General features: G+C 46.4%; 1 protein-coding gene across 2 annotated transcripts in view; it reads right to left on the bottom strand.

Annotated features, from left to right (window-relative positions):
- The window catches only part of RAB27A (RAB27A, member RAS oncogene family), an 86991-nt gene extending 75396 nt beyond the window's left edge, over positions 1-11595 (bottom strand). For both annotated transcript variants that reach the window (XM_040413924.1, XM_040413928.1), the window contains exon 1: positions 11495-11595. The gene's annotated coding sequence lies outside the window, so the exon portion shown is untranslated. The remainder of the gene's footprint in view (positions 1-11494) is intronic.
- Positions 11596-13472: the final 1877 nt, after the last annotated feature.

Genomic DNA, 13472 nt, shown 5'->3' with positions numbered 1-13472 from the left:
GAAACAACTGAAAATATGTCATATTCTAGGTTCTTCAAAGTAGCCACCTTTTGCTTTGATTACTGCTTTGCACACTCTTGGCATTCTCTTGATGTGCTTCAAGAGGTAGTCCCCTGAAATGGTTTTCACTTCACAGGTGTGCCCTGTCAGGTTTAATAAGTGGGATTTCTCGCCTTATAAATGGGTTTGGGACCATCAGTTGCGTTGAGGAGAAGTCAGGTGGATACACAGCTGATAGTCCTACTGAATAGACTGTTAGAATTTGTATTATGGCAAGAAAAAAGCAGCTAAGTAAAGAAAAACGAGTGGCCATCATTACTTTAAGAAATGAAGGTCCGTCAGTCAGCCGAAAAATTGGGAAAACTTTGAAAGTAAGGGCTATTTGACCATGAAGGAGAGTGAAAGGGCCAACAAGTGCTAAGCATCTCTGGGAATCTACAATTTTCATAGTCATGAAAATAAAGAAAACTCTTTGAATGAGAAGGTGTGTCCAAACTTTTGGTCTGTACTGTAATTCCACATGTGTTAATTCATAGTTTTGATGCCTTCATAGTCATGAAAATAAAGAAAACCCTTTGAATGAGAAGGTGTGTCCAAACTTTTGGTCTGTACTGTATGTGTGAGAGTAGTGGCAACGGTTTCATCTGTAGAGCAGTTTGGTCAGTATATGAATTGCAGGGGGTCCTACCAAGGTGGCAGCAGGGACTTTATGTGCCTCATGACGAGCCTCTTGAAGGACTTCATGACGGTAGACGATACACTGGAGTTTTCTTCAGAATGTGCACAATGGTGGTCGCCTCGAGGCACATTGACACAATAGTGCTGCTCAGAGAGATGTTCCATATGTCCGTGAGAACCTCCAGAAGTTGGTCTGCACTTTCTCTAAGCAATCTGTTAGGGATGTTGTCTGGCTAGCAGCCTTACGTGGGTTGACTCTCCATAAGGTCTTTTTTACATAAGTCATGGTGACACAAAACACCTGATCTACAGAAGGAGGAGGGGGTGATCTTCCCCGCTGTCGGGTCTGTATACACCTTAAACCATACAAAATAGTTGCCTAGCACATCCGGAAGGGAGACATTCTTGTCACAGACAAGTGGTGCAGTCTTGTAGCTGGAGATAGCTTGTATACCCTGCCACAAAATCCATATGCCGGTTCCGAATGTGGCTGTGGATATTTTGACTTGGCGCCCGCTTTGAGTCTGATTGTGCAGGACAATTTAGCCCTCGCTATTCACAAACCTACCTTGTCACCTGATTTGAATGCGGGACGTCATCATCCATGCACTTCCATGGTCATCCAGTTTCTGGTTAGGACAAATGGTTATGCTTGGAGACCATAACATCATCAATGCACTCACCAACATAGCAAGTTACTTAGTCGTATACTCTTCCCACACTCTTGCAATCAGGTGTATGTATGAGAATCATTGCCTTACAAAGATTATACATAACTAAATGTGAACTAATACACTAAAATACATGCCTTTCAGTTCTCAAGAAATTCTACAAGTGGGCCCTGACCCTCCCTCTTGTAGACATAAGGAAGTCTGTCACCAGTGACAAGTTTAGCAGATCATTTGCTGCTGCCACTTTGTCACATTCAGTCACAGGATGGTCCCTTCAGTGTCACAGTTTCCTGTTACACCACAGGCGGTTTGAAGTGATAAAATACGAGGCTGTACGCCACCTCGCAGAGCTGATTGGAACATCTGATTTGTTCATTTTTGAGCAACTGACAGTGAAAAGCTTTGTTGCTGCAAATGAGAGAACAGAATAAGCCTATTAGCAAAGAGCTGGCGCCATATTGCAATAATCAGCATCACAATAGCCGCTTGTGTGGCCTCAGTTGGTCTTCTGGAAACGTGCGCATATAGAAGTATGAACTAGACGTGTAGACGAATTGTTTGCTTGTGACTAGATCAGAACGTCTTCTAATATTATATTCATAAACAAAGTAAAAAGAAAAATTAAGTAAAAAATAAAGAAAGAAAGAAATATGCAGGGGCAAGAATGTGGGCATCACTGCCGATCTACTTATGTCTTCGGCTGATTTCATGTGCTGCTTTTTGCCATAAGGACTTACCTCACATCTGTGGTAGAATCTCTTAGCTTCCTGCTCCTGACAAATGATATATTATGAAATCAGAACACATTTACAGCAGCTACTTAAGCTACAGGTATATTTTCCCATGGTCATAAGACCACAGAGCTTGAAATAAGGGCACAAGGGAAACAAACACTAGCATCAAAGGACAACTGGCAGACACTTACTTTCCTGGAGAACAAAAAAGATCATTGAAATACAACACACCGCATCCTTCTCTTCCTCGATATCATCCGTTGGGGAAGGAAGGGGAGAAGCGTTGTGAGCTCCCCATACATACAAGATTATTGCCCACCAAAAGGGGTTGCCCCACCTCTAGGACCTCAAGAATGGGGCTCCTCTCCATTCCCAGCAACACCATGGAGCCCCGGGTCCCGGAAGCGAGACCTGCACCTATGGGACATTTATGTCATATCTTGTGGCATATCCCTTTGGAATCCACGGTTTGGTGCAGTCGCAGCCATAAACAACACGGCAGTGAAAACAGTGGGAGGCGAATTCTGCTCATCCACCAGTGGCTTTCTGGAGCAGAATCCACACCAAATTCCTCTGTCAAAAGCCACCATGTGAACAGCCCCTTATAGATGGCTTATACGCTCTTATTTGTTGACCTTTGACATTTTGATGCAAAACTCAATTGTTGGTGTGTTCCAAATCCTTACCCCAAGCATCACTGCCACAGCAAATACTTGAATTGCTCTACCTGTGTAATGCAACGTCCTTTGAAGGTAGGACCAGAAGGGGTGGCCAGTCAAGAGGAAGCCGCAAGTCCAGCAGTCTTCTATGAAAATTAATTGTAATTCTCTTTATTATTGCTGTTGGCCGTGGTTATTAACTAAAGACATACGACTGACAATCTACCTTTATGAGCTATAGAAAACAACTGGGCATGCGTGGCTGCTTGGTTTTCGGGTGCGTTGCAATTGTGTCTTGACTGCCTGCCACGTCTGGTCCTACCCTGTGTTCAATAGTAGCTCAACTGATAAAAGATATCCATTTGATGTAATTTATTACAATTGACTCTTATCTTTTCTGTTTAAAGGAAAAAAAAAAAAGATTTTAAAAAGAAGAGGATTAGTTGAACAATCCTGCCTGTCAATGCACAAAATGACATTTTATAGGAAATAAGATTTGAGTTTGGTAAAGTCAACGTAAATATATATTTTTTAACATATTATAATACAAAATTTCCTACATCTAGGAACTTCCCGTCATCGTGGACAGATGTCATGTCTATTGCCACCCCAGGGGAAGCCATCTTGTATAAGGTTATGTTCACATCTCTGGTAGTCTATTCTGGCAGAGGAACAGACTAGCGGAGTTTAACGTATACGGAATAGCCGGGCACCGCCAGATCCCCATTGACTAACAGTATCCAATGAGTTTCCAGCATAAATTCCAGCTTTCAGCCAAATAGCGCTTCATGCTGCAATATTTGTCAGGCCAAAAGCCGACATTTATGCCAGAAAGCCACAGGATCCCATAATAGCGAATCAGAATCCATTGGTGTGCGGTGGTATCCAGCTACTGTAAAGCAGGGAGTCTGTTGCTCTGCCAGTACAGACTGCCAGAGTTTGTGGTGCAGACCTTAACCTACCCCAAGCACACAGCCACAATGTTATATTGGATGCTACTAAAACCTACCCACTAGGCAGGAATGCAGGCATGGTGGTGGGTTTCTCCCCTTTTCCATTTTGCAAACACATGCACGCTTGGCTGAACTGGGCATGCAGGTGTACGGGGATACCAGGGGAATAGCTGTTGGCCGATGGCTACTGAAGGTGTATGGCCAGTTTTAGGCTGAAATCTAAACCCCATACAGGCCATGGATGTCACATCATCATATTCCCTAGGGTTGTCACAATACCAAAATCTTGATTCGATTTTTTATACCATAAAAAAGTATTGCGATACTCGATACCACACGAAAGAAAAAGAAAAACACCAAAAAAGCCGCGTGCAAGCCACATTTTTCAGAATGTCCGGCACATACTAGAACAGTCCTATCCTTTTTTTTAGGGGACAATGTGACAAAAAAAATGTCGAATCGCGTGTTTTTAATATTTTTTTTCAGTTACGGCGTTCACCACCATTTTACTAGTTCGGACTCTTTCAGACGTGGCAATACCTATACCTATATATATATATATATATATATATATATATATATATATATATATATATATATAAGAAAATAATGGCGGCACCAGAAGAATAACACAAGGAGGGTGCTATGTCCAGGGATGTAGCAGCTTACCCCGTCAATGGAAGATGAAAAAACGGACAGCACTCCAGGTAAAAGTTAGTGGTGTTTATTCACCCATGTGGATGGCAACGTTTCAGCTCATACAAGAGCCTTTGTCAAGCCCAGATGTGCTCAATTGGATTCAGGTCTGGGGAACGGGCGGGCCAGTCCATAGCATCAATGCCTTCGTCTTGCAGGAACTGCTGACACACATGAGGTCTAGCATTGTCTTGCATTAGAAGGAACCCAGGGCCAACCGCACAAGCATATGGTCTCACAAGGGGTCTGAGGATCTCATCTCGGTACCTAATGGCAGTCAGGCTACCTCTGGCAAGCACATGGAGGGCTGTGCGGCCCTCCAAAGAAATGCCACCCCACACCATTACTGACCCAATGCCAAACCGGTCATGCTGGAGGATGTTGCAGGCAGCAGAACGTTCTCCATGGCGTCTCCAGACTCTGTCACGTCTGTCACATGTGCTCAGTGTGAACCTGCTTTCATCTGTGAAGAGCACAGGGCGCCAGTGGCGAATTTGCCAATCTTGGTGTTCTCTGGCAAATGCCAAACGTCCTGCACGGTGTTGGGCTGTAAGCACAACCCCCACCTGTGGATGTCGGGCCCTCATATCACACTCATGGAGTCTGTTTCTGACCGTTTGAGCAGACACATGCACATTTGTGGCCTGCTGGAGGTCATTTTGCAGGGCTCTGGCAGTGCTCCTCCTGTTCCTCCTTGCACAAAGGCAGAGGTAGCGGTCCTGCTGCTGGGTTGTTGCCCTCCTACGGCCTCCTCCATGTCTCCTGATGTACTGGCCTGTCTCCTAGTAGCGCCTCCATGCTCTGGACACTACGCTGACAGACACAGCAAACCTTCTTGCCACAGCTCGCATTGATGTGCCATCCTGGATAAGCTGCACTACCTGAACCACTTGTGTGGGTTGTAGACTCCGTCTCATGCTACCACTAGAGTGAAAGCACCGCCAGCATTCAAAAGTGACCAAAACCTCAGCCAGGAAGCATAGGAACTGAGAAGTGGTCTGTGGTGACCACCTGCAGAACCACTCCTTTATTGGGGGTGTCTTGCTAATTGCCTATAATTTCCACCTGTTGTCTATCCCATTTGCACAACAGCATGTGAAATTGATTGTCACTCAGTGTTGCTTCTTAAGTGGACAGTTTGATTTCACAGAAGTGTGATTGACTTGGAGTTACATTGTGTTGTTTAAGTGTTCCCTTTATTTTTTTGAGCAGTGTGTATATATATATATATATATATATATATATATATATATATATATATATATATATATACACACACACACACACACACACACACACACACACATAGATATACCACTGCTCAAAAAAATAAAGGGAACACAAAAATAACACATCCTAGATCTGAATTAATTAAATATTCTTCTGAAATACTTTGTTCTTTACATAGTTGAATGTGCTGACAACAAAATCACACAAAAATAAAAAAATGGAAATCAAATTTTTCAACCCATGGAGGTCTGAATTTGGAGTCACCCTCAAAATTAAAGTGGAAAAACACACTACAGGCTGATCCAACTTTGATGTAATGTCCTTAAAACAAGTCAAAATGAGGCTCAGTAGTGTGTGTGGCCTCCACGTGCCTGTATGACCTCCCTACAACGCCTATGCATGCTCCTGATGAGGTGGCGGACGGTCTCCTGAGGGATCTCTTCCCAGACCTGGACTAAAGCATCTGCCAACTCCTGGACAGTCTGTGGTGCAACGTGACGTTGGTGGATAGAGCGAGACATGATGTCCCAGATGTGCTCAATTGGATTCAGGTCTGGGGAACGGGCGGGCCAGTCCATAGCATCAATGCCTTCGTCTTGCAGGAACTGCTGACACATTCCAGCCACATGAGGTCTAGCATTGTCTTGCATTAGGAGGAACCCAGGGCCAACCGCACCAGCATATGGTCTCACAAGGGGTCTGAGGATCTCATCTCGGTACCTAATGGCAGTCAGGCTACCTCTGGCGAGCACATGGAGGGCTGTGCGTCCCTCCAAAGAAATGCCACCCCACACCATTACTGACCCAATGCCAAACCGGTCATGCTGGAGGATTTTGCAGGCAGCATAACGTTCTCCACGGCGTCTCCAGACTCTGTCACGTCTGTCACATGTGCTCAGTGTGAACCTGCTTTCATCTGTGAAGAGCAAAGGGGGCCAGTGGCGAATCTGCCAATCTTGGTGTTCTCTGGCAAATGCCAAACGTCCTGCACGGTGTTGGGCTGTAAGCACAACCCCCACCTGTGGACGTCGGGCCCTCATATCACCCTCATGGAGTCTGTTTCTGACCATTTGAACAGACACATGAACATTTGTGGCCTGCTGGAGGTCATTTTGCAGGGCTCTGGCAGTGCTCCTCCTGTTCCTACTTGCACAAAGGCGGAGGTAGCGGTCCTGCTGCTGGGTTGTTGCCCTCCTACGGCCTCCTCCACGTCTCCTGATGTACTGGCCTGTCTCCTGGTAGCGCCTCCATGCTCTGGACACTACGCTGACAGACACAGCAAACCTTCTTGCCACAGCTCGCATTGATGTGCCATCCTGGATAAGCTGCACTACCTGAGCCACTTGTGGGTTGTAGACTCCGTCTCATGCTACCACTAGAGTGAAAGCACCGCCAGCATTCAAAAGTGACCAAAACATCAGCCAGGAAGCATAGGAACTGAGAAGTGGTCAGGTCACCACCTGCAGAACCACTCCTTTATTGGGGGTGTCTTGCTAATTGCCTATAATTTCCACCTGTTGTCTATCCCATTTGCACAACAGCATGTGAAATTGATTGTCACTCAGTGTTGCTTCCTAAGTGGACAGTTTGATTTCGCAGAAGTGTGATTGACTTGGAGTTACATTGTGTTGTTTAAGTGTTCCCTTTATTTTTTTGAGCAGTGACTATTAGCTCCCTTAGAAGGCTAGAACCTGGGATCATTTGATCCCTTGTCCTATTCACCCTTATAGAGCTCTATTAGGGTGAATAGGATTTTACTGTCCCTGCTGCCCTGCAGCAGCAGGGAGCTTACTATGGCAGCCATGGATGGCTTCAGTAGTGTCCCGGCTGCCATGGTAACCGATCGTCGCCCCGTGATTTCACTGCTCGGGCTCCGATCAGAAGCGGTCACTGGCACCAATGAAAATACTGAGGGGGAAGGGGGGGGGCCGGTGGCCATGGCCACTGCACCACCAATGAAAATAATTAACCCCTAAATGCAAACGTATAGAGTGGGCTGCTTCGGTGAGCCCGTTCCATATGTGGCAGGTGACGGCTCCTCAGGATAGGTCATCATTATCACATCGGTGGGGGTTTGAATCCCAGACCCCCGAAGATCACCTGTTTCAGGGACTTGAAAGCAGCTGAGCTGCAGCTAGGCAAGGTGACGGATGTACGGTGAAGTCACTGGCCTGCTGTCCCGGGTGTCGCACCCCTGCAGATCTGATATTGATGACCTATCCTCAGGATAGTTAATCAATATCTTCTCCTGGATAATAATAATATACAAAATTATTAATAATAATAATTGATGACCTATAATAATAATATTATTATTATAGGTCATCAATATCTTTTCCTGGATAATAATGAATTATTATTATTATTATTATTATAGGTCATCAATATAATTTCCCAAATAACCCCTTTAATCATTTTAAAGGGAGTCTGTCACCAAAATATGATGTTATACACCACTTACATGGCTCTCTAGAACACCTATCCATGATTCTAATGGTACCTTTGTAATTTTCTTCTGAGTTTCACCCGCAGGAAAAACGCTGTTTAATCCATATGCAAATGAGGGCTCGCAAGTGCCCGGGGCAGCGTTCTGTGTGTAGGTGCCCAGGCTGCTCTGCCTTCTTTTTACATTACTCCTCCCCAGGCTCTTCCTTGGCCTGCCCTGCAAGTCCCTTGCGTCATCCACAGGACCGGCCGATATCCCGCGCGTGCGCAGTGCACCGCCGGTGCAAGCATGCGCACTGTGATGCCAATTGTGGGCACGGCATCGCTACATGTAGTGCGCATGCGCCAGCACAGGCATGAAACCAGTGACTAGGGGCGGACCAGAAGCAAACAGGAGGACTGGAGGCCGGCGCATGCGCACTACATGTAGCGATGCCGTGCCCACAATTGGCATCACAGTGCGCATGCTTGCACCGGCGGTGCACTGCGCACGCGCGGGATATCGGCCGGTCCTGTGGATGACGCAAGGGACTTGCAGGGCAGGCCAAGGAAGAGGCTGGGGAGGAGTAATGTAAAAAGAAGGCAGAGCAGCCTGGGCTCCTACACACAGAACGCCACCCCGGGCACTTGCGAGCCCTCATTTGCATATGGATTAAACAGCGTTTTTCCTGCGGGTGAAACTCAGAAGAAAATTACAAAGGTACCATTAGAATCATGGATGGGTGTTCTAGAGAGCCATGTAAGTGGTGTATAACATCATATTTTGGTGACAGACTCCCTTTAATGATAGTGCTAACGCCACTGAATAAAAGGTACATACAGTGAATACAAATACAAAATTTACAATTCAAATGAAATGCTACAAGTTCCTTACGAATCAGGGATCTATGGCAACACAACCTCTTCACTATCCTCAATCATCACAAGGACTACGATGAACTTGAAGCTTCATTTACCTCACTTCATCATCAGCGTCATCATTCTAAAGAAACAACCCCTATGCAAGACAAATAACTAGATATCAACTTGCAACACGGGGATCCAGTGTCGGACTGGGGTGCCTAGGGGCAACCAGTAAAATTTATTTTGGGGGCCCACCGTACGGATACATTCAAATATGATAAATAATATAACAAGTTTTTTTATATGAACATAGGCTGGTTAAGAGGCTGTACATTAAATCTATGTATGTAGTGCAGCAAGTCTACTGTATTATGTGCCACTTGTGCGGGGGGGGGGGACTTAGGGGCTCACCTTGCTCAGGGGCCCACTGGGGGATTCACCTGTACCCCTGTGGGCCAGTCCGAGCCTGCGAGGATTCGTTTTTGAAATTACTACAAAATTAGCAAACATAAATTATAATGCAATAGCATCATGCATAATGAAAATAACGATTTCATATTAGTAATACATATTGACACGTCCCCCCCCTTGTAAATGAGCCCCATAGCAGTCTCGTGGTCTACTTGCCTGAGCCACTGTGAGAAATTAGGTACGTGTCCCAACAACCCAAATTTATGCCATTCACAGAATCAGCAGATCTGCTATCTTTCTATTTTGTCTGCACTTGTATTAAAAAAAAATTTAAAAAATTTACATTTCAGCCGTTTTCCATAGTATTTTTTAAGATGGTTTTATGGTTTTTATTTTATGATCTTTTAAACATCCAATTTTTTTTACTTTTTCCTACTCCTATAGGAGAAAAAAAAAGGCGTATGAAAAATAACATACCCAGAGCAAACTGTGTTTGAAAAAAATAATAATTTTTTTCAAATTTTGGCACAAGCCATTTTTCTGCTAAAATGTGCTACTTTTTTGCTACTTTTATTTTCCACCTAGCAGAAGGGGCGTGTCCTCCTCAGCACAACAGCTTTATATGAATTTACGCCAAGACATTGGCAGATGTGATAGCAGAAATCTACGTCAGCTCATAGCTGGCCAAGTTTATTAAAGGGTTTCATGGAATTGATGAACTCTCCTCTATAGGTCATCAATATCAGGTCGGTGCTGATCAGCTGTGTGAAGGGGTCATGGCACTAGTCTTCATTCTTCATCTGCACGCTGTCTACATTGTAACTACAGCTCCTAATCCCATGAGTCGGACCCCCGCTGATTTGATATTGATGACCTATCCTGAGGATAAGTCATCAATATTACAAAACCGGACCCTTTAGGCGTCTGCCTAGTTTGTCACGTCTTACTTGAATGGACTTTTGACCACGACGGGGGTATGAAATGCCGCTGTGTATGTAGTGCATGTAAAGTAACATCTGGTTGTGGAGTTTCTGAGCTAAAACAAAAGGCTGTAAAAAAAGAAAGAAAAAGCCACAAAAATGCTGTGTGTGAATAGTGTCCAAGAGGCTGTCTCACAAAACACAGTTACCCTTATCTGCAGGATGTGTGTCTGACAGGCAGTGGGTCGACCACTGGGGACCCCACTGATCACATGAACGGGGATTCTGTTCCCGCGTATAAATGGTGCGGCAGGTCGCCCCTGTGCGCGGTCACTCCATTCATCCCCAATGGACTGGACATTCAAATAGGGGAAACAGAGTGATCAGCAGGGCCCAGCGGTCAGACCCCCTCCCCCCCCCCCCAATCAGACTCTCACCCCCTACCCTGTGTAACACATAATAAGGGTCCATTCACACGACTGTGTCCGTTTTGCGGACTGCAAACTGCGGATCTACAAAAGACAGACACCAGCTGCATCGCTGTGCGGACCCATTGACTTCAACGGGTCCATGATCCACAAGATACGGCAATAAATAGGACACGTCTAGTGTTGAGCGAACTTGTGTCTAAAGTTCGGGTTATCGAAGAATCTCGTTATGGATTCCGCTACCACGGACCATAACGGAATTTAGAATCCATAATGCGATTCTTCAATAACCCAAAACCTGAACTTTAGACGCCGAACTTAAAACACAAGTTCGCTCAACACTAGACGTGGCTTATCATTTTTAGCGCAGGCACACAAAACGGCTTCCATATGCTTCCGGGCCCTATACTTTCCCGCATCTTGTGGATCGCAGACCTGTTGAAGTCAAAGGGTCTGCACCGAGATGCGGGGTGCACACGGCTGGGGTCTGTGTTTTTTGGATCCGCAAAATGGGCACGACCGCCTATAGAGACACAAAAGCAACAGGATGGATCCAATATAGCATAGTCTTTCATTCCATAAACCACAAAGCCAGCAAAGGCAAAACCTGGAGTGGAGCCTGGAGAAACACAGGTGATACACCTGTGGACACAGGGACCGGACACCCCCATTCTCAGGGTCAGAGGGGGTCCTTGAGGTCAGACCCCCACTCATTGTTACAGCATAGCCATGGGATCTAGACAGTGACTTGTGTAGAAGAGCTGCATATGGTGCCTGCCCCCAGAGCCGCCCGTACAGACACGCTGGGAGTTGTAGTGCCTCTCACCTCCAGAGCCCAGGTCAGCGCCGTCCAGATGCCGGTCCCCGCTCTTGCCTTATTTGGCCGGCTGCTGCAGAGCGCATTTTGCATTGAGCACATCACTTCCCGAGCCGCCGCCAGGCCACGCCCCCAGAGGCGCTGCCCATAGGTATTGTATGGAGGAGCATGGCGACCTACCTGGCGGCTACCTGACTGCACTTCACTGTACTATAAGTATAGATTTCTCTGTAAGATACATTAGTTTGATGTCACCGGTGTCCTGCCCAATATAACTGTTTTTGAGACTGTGGCCACAAATAAGGTGGACACCACTTACAAATAGGGTGACCACATTTCCAAACTGCCATTCAGGGACACCCGCCCCGGCCCCCCCGCACCCATGTCCACTCCCCAAAAAATATGATTTTTGATACTTTTTAAAAAAAATTAAGTCACTTAGTGATCAGTTGATGCTACTGTGCCCCATCAGATGCTGCCAGTGTGCCAATCAGTTGATGCTACTGTGCCCCATCAGATGCTGCCAGTGTGCCGATCAATTGATGCTACTGTGCCCCATCAGATGCTGCCAGTGTGCCCATGAATTGTCGCAAACTGTGCCTCATCAGATGCTGCCAGTGTGCCTATCAATTGCCGCTACTGTGCCCATCAGATCAGATGCTGCTAGTGTGTCAATTAATTGTCACTACTGTGCCCCATCAAATGCTGCCAGTGTGCTAATGAATTGTCGCTACTGTGCCCCCATCAGATGCTGCCAGTGTGCCCATGAATTGTCGCTACTGTGACCCATCAAATGCCAGTGTGCCCATAAATTGTTGCTAGGCACAGTAGCAACAATTCATGGGCACACTGGCATTTGATGGGGCACAGTAGTGACAATTTACGTGCACACTGGCATTTGATGGGGCACAGTAGCGACAATTCATGGGAACACTGGCAGCATCTGATGGGGGCACAGTAGCGACAATTCATTAGCACACTGGCAGCATCTGATGGGGGGCACAGTAGCGACAATTCATGGGCACACTGGCATTTGATGGGGCACAGTCCATCAAATGCCAGTGTGCCCATGAATTGTCGCTACTGTGCCCCCATCAGATGCTGCCAGTGTGCCCATGAATTGTCGCTATTGTGCCCCATCAAATGCCAGTGTGCCCATGAATTGTCGCTACTGTGCCCCCATCAGATGCTGCCAGTGTGCCCATGAATTGTCGCTATTGTGCCCCATCAAATGCCAGTGTGCCCATAAATTGTCGCTACTGTGCGCCATCAAATGCCAGTGTGCCCATAGATTGTCGCTACTGTGCCCCATCAGATGCTGCCACCCAGTGTCAATTGCCCCTATTTGCTCACCTTTTGGAGTCATATAATGGAGATGGAGTGACTGTCTCCTCGTTTGGTCACTGGTGGTGGTGGAGCAGGGCAGGGCAGTCTTGCGCCGGTGTTCTTCCAGTCAGGACTCGAGGAGGCACTGGCGTCTGGCAGCCGGTGGGACACGTGGTCACCCTAATGCAGACCCATTCACTTGAACGGGTCCGCAATCGCGGAGATGCGGAACGAAAGCACAGATCGGAACCCCACAGAAGCATTACGGAGTGTTTCAGTGGCGTTTCTGTCGGTGCCTCTGCACCGCAAAAAAAAATAGAACTTGTTCTATTTTTTGCGGTGTGGATGGATCACAGTCCCATTCAAGTTGAATAGGTCTTGATCCATCCCGGGGGGGGACCGCAAATTGCGGTCCCCAATGCATGGAACAGATGCACAACGTTCGTGTGCAAGAGGCCCTATGTGCAATTTTAGTGCAGATTTCTTGCAGATTTTCTGCCGCTTAGGCCTGTTTCACACTTGCGTTCTGGCATTCCGGTCATCAGATCCGGCAGAGGATCTCAAAACTGGGCCAAAACGGTTCTGTATTGTCCCCATTGACAAAGAATGAGGACAAAACTGACCAGTATGCCTTCCGTTCCATTTTGTTAAGTTTTTTTTG

Source organism: Bufo bufo, chromosome 1 (genome assembly GCF_905171765.1).
Source record: "Bufo bufo chromosome 1, aBufBuf1.1, whole genome shotgun sequence".
Taxonomy (NCBI): domain Eukaryota; kingdom Metazoa; phylum Chordata; class Amphibia; order Anura; family Bufonidae; genus Bufo; species Bufo bufo.
Note: the sequence above shows the minus strand (reverse complement) of the source record. Positions and strands in the feature narration are given on the sequence as shown.